This window comes from Ictalurus punctatus, chromosome 4, assembly GCF_001660625.3.
Source record: "Ictalurus punctatus breed USDA103 chromosome 4, Coco_2.0, whole genome shotgun sequence".
In the NCBI taxonomy this organism is placed as follows: Eukaryota; Metazoa; Chordata; class Actinopteri; order Siluriformes; family Ictaluridae; genus Ictalurus; species Ictalurus punctatus.
The window spans coordinates 30,611,947-30,616,046 of NC_071284.1; the positions used below are offsets into that span (position 1 = coordinate 30,611,947).

Consider the following 4,100-nt stretch of genomic DNA (forward strand, 5'->3'; position numbering starts at 1 on the left):
CAGAAACTGCACATGTTGTGTTACCTAATGTGTAATCCTGCATCTTCAGCAAACTCACTGGTACCTGTCGTTGAGCTTCCTAATCACTCTTGCATCCTCACAACGTGCCGGTGCCACCACCACCATGCTTCACTGTAGAGATAGTGCTCTCATGTTGTTGGATATCTGACAATCATTAGCGCATTGTACCAAGGCCACAGAGAACCTTTTCACACACCATTTCATGTGGATTTTTTAAAATAAAGGTTTTATTTGACGAAAAAGCCAGTTTTGTGGAGTGTTCATATTATGGTTGTGCTGTGATCAGCTTCTTCCATCTGAGCTGTGGATCTCTCCAGCTACTTCAGCGTTTATCCCCGCCTCTTGATTGCTCCTCTGATTAAGCCACTCTTTACGGTCACTGATTTTTGGTGGATGGCCTCCTCTAGACAAAATGGTGCTTGTGTCATATTCTTTCTGTTTAGTACTAATGTTGCTCCACGAAATGTTAAAAGTGTTTTCGGGGACTATTTTTGTGATTTTTGTGATTAATAATTTTTCAGAACATTCTCCTGGAAAAGCTCCTTGGTGTTCATGATGAAGAGCAAAACTAAATAGTGTGATATTTACGTGCCATCAATATCAAGAACATGTCCATGATATACATGTATACTGTATTCTTGCCATATTGCTAATGGCAGGTTGGCAGTGATTTACATTGTGACATGCACAGTCACTACTAAAGTACTACTTTGTGTATAAGGAACAGTAACGATCAGGATTATGACTGTAGCTGCAGCTGTAGCTGGCATTTAAAATGAATGAATGAGTCTTTATTAGTCACATATACATTACAGCAAAATTCTTTTCTTCGCATGTACTAGCATGTTAGGGTCAGCCATGATATGGCACCCTGGAGCAGAGAGGGTTAAGGGCCTTGCTCAAGAGCCCAACAGTAGCAGCCTGGCAAAGATGGGGCTTGAACCCCCCAACCTTCCGATCAGTAACCCAAAGCCTTAACCATCAAGCCACCACTGCCCCACCACTGAGTTACACTCTATGTGGACCTGTATTAATCCTATTATTTCAAAAAAGTAACTTAGATATTGCCACACAATGAATCCAGGTAGTTTTCAGACTTTTGCTGATCTGTTTCTGGCCCTGAAATTAGCTCCGCCCTCAGTTGGAACACACCTGATTACTTCTGCCAAATGTTTTTTCTTTAAAACACAACACACAAGGCTTCTCTATTTTTCACAGACGGGACTATGGGTGAGAAGGAGAAAGATTATCAGCAACTGCAGTTTACCTCGAGGACTCATAAGTTACAAATTTAAGCAAAATGATGTTAACAAATTACAATTTACAATGCTTTATCTTTTCTTTCTAAGTTTTAGAAGGATTTTCCGACTACAGAAAGGTCTGGAAACTGTTATTTATGTAGTCAGTCTGGGCGCTGAGCAGTGCTGAGACCACTGACTGTAATCTTGTTAACATTTTACAGAATTTAAGTAGAGTTCAGAGAGGTGAGGGCGGGAGTCTGACAGCGTAGGCAGCGAAATGACTATAATTTGGACTCATGTGCATTACCTTTTCATAGGTAATTTAAATGGGAGAATTCAAGATTGGTATTTCAGCATGGTGCACGTTGGTTGGATAAAAAAGAAACGTCAAAATCGCAGACTTGCGGAATTATTTTGACTATCTCTGGTCGCAAACTCAACTCACATCTGTCACAGCAAAATTGAGCGAAAAATCTAACAGTATAAAACGGCTTCAATGAGTTTTAATATGAAGTGATTCCAGGAATGTATTAACTAACCGCAACTGTTTATGTTCATCCTGTTTTACATGTAAAACAAGGATTTCAGATTTCTGTTCCAATCTGACACACCTGGTTTGACTCATGAAGGTGCTGGACCTGTTTGGATGGTATGATTAATCATCACTGGCAACTGACGTGCTATACAAATAAAGATTACTATGAACAAGGTCTGTACTTGGATTCTAGGTAGATTTATAATGTAGATAATAGATACATTATTTCTCCGAATGTTGTTGTTGTTGTTGTTGTTTTTCCCAATGGCTCTGGCACTGAGTGAGATGAGCTAATGAAGTCCTATGGAGCTACCTGAGCTAACGAAGGTTGTTACACCAAACAGGTGAGCTAATGAAGAGTTTAATGCTAACTGAGGAAGCTAAGCCGACAAAGGCTATGGGGTTAGTTAAGTGAGCTGAGGTAAGGCTGAGACTGTGACTGTGTGGTATATATTGAGCAAGTTGAGCAAGCTGAGGTTATGGGGCTAACAGAGTAATCTGAACTAATGAAGCATATAAAAAAATATATATATATATTGTTGTACTGTTAAAATTTTTGCAGTTATTTTATATTTCTTTATTTCGTGGCTGTTGTTGGAGTAACAGGTGCCAATCGCTTCAGCATTTATTCCCTTTAATCTCATAGGGTTCCCTTGTTATTATGGTGGGGTTTTCTGTTAGGAGATGTTTATTATCATTCCTGTCATAGTGTAAGTGATAACAGGATGTAAATTGTCCTGGGATGATAAAAAATTGTGTTGTTCATTAATAAATTAAAATCTATAATCGTAGGCAAACTACAGTGTTATAAATGCTACAACACTCTGTAGTCCCATGTGTTTTATTCCTTAAATAACAGGTTGGGTAAATTCTTATTCTTATCTATTTAAAAATAAATACATTTCTGCCAATGGTGTTAGGGACATAGTATTCTCATGCACATCTCCCCCTGGCCTCGTGAATATTTTGATGAACATCATCTTGTCCTATTTAATGACGTAAACATTGTCTCGTGTGTCTTCTGTGCTTCCCCCATATCGTGACTGGACTTCTTTTCATTTCGGTCTGCATACCAGCTGAATAGATTTGCATGTGTGTGCAATGGCGCAAAGCTGGTATGCTTGTGTATGTGTAGTGGTGTGTGTTTGTGTACCAGGCAGGATGCCATGACTGAAAGAGAGGAGCACACAGATTCTTTTAGCTTAGCTGCTCTGTGGACATGCAGCAGTTACATCCTGTGTCAACATCACACTATGCGGAGTCACTTACAATGTACTGATTACAGTCGGCTTGCCTTAAACCTCAGCTGTGGAAAGCATTAATCACCTAGCACTGGACTGGGTGAATTCAGCACTTTCATGGTAACATGTATCTGTGATGAGCTCACGTTTGGCTTTGCATAGAATTTGGTTCTAAATGAATTATATTGTTTTTAATGTAGATTTTATTATCCATGCAAAACATGGACATGAAATTCCATTGGAAAACTGCTGACCTGGTAACACTGACTCACGTTCATTTTGACATAGGAATATTTGATGTGGTCATTCTTACTATTAGTACTGGAATTAGGATTAGTTTGAAGAAAATATTATTTATTTATGTTCACTATCAGTATAATATTCATAAATCCATGTAGCATGTATCAGGCCTTATATGTACATTCTCGAACAGCCGTTAGTGTACAGTGTTTAGCCACATTTCAATCAATGGGTTATCGATGTTAGTATTGGGTGCCTGTATGTGTATCTGTTAGACTTTTGTTAGGATATTTCTTCTCCAGAAACATGTTCACCAATAATAGCACATAGAAAATGCACTTTCTGTTGAATACATTTGGTGAATTCCCTCATGATACAAAAGAAAATTGCCTAATAAACCAGAGTTTCATTCATCATGTCCTTGTTCACCCCAGTTGTGGAACTTTAATTAATACACAAGGTCATTTTCCATCTCGAAGTGCTTAAGACTTGGTCCCTTGAATAAAGGAAGTTGGCCAGTGGGTACAGTGGATCAGTAATTGGTATTCAACCTGCAGTTTCATGATTCCTGGTGCTAATGGTCTTTATACAGAGATTCCACTGTCATACGTTCACACACTAGCAGAAGTGCTGCACTATGGTCAGTTTTGTTCTGATATATGTAAATCTACATCTGCATATATTCGTCTGTAAAGTAATATTAGATGCTAGATTTAAATGAAGCCTGGCTCTGAGTTCATTTTTATTCAAGTTACACTCTGTAGACACCTGAGCATCACACCTATTTGTGCTTGTAGAACGTCCCATTCCAGATTGAATCCC

The 4,100-nt window shown here is 38.7% G+C and overlaps 1 protein-coding gene across 1 annotated transcript in view; it reads left to right on the top strand.

Moving 5' to 3' along the window:
• The first annotated feature begins 1,940 nt into the window (after window positions 1-1,940).
• gramd1bb (GRAM domain containing 1Bb) overlaps window positions 1,941-4,100 on the top strand; it is a 106,207-nt gene continuing 104,047 nt past the window's right edge. The window contains exon 1 of the mRNA XM_053678146.1: window positions 1,941-2,141. The gene's annotated coding sequence lies outside the window, so the exon portion shown is untranslated. The remainder of the gene's footprint in view (window positions 2,142-4,100) is intronic.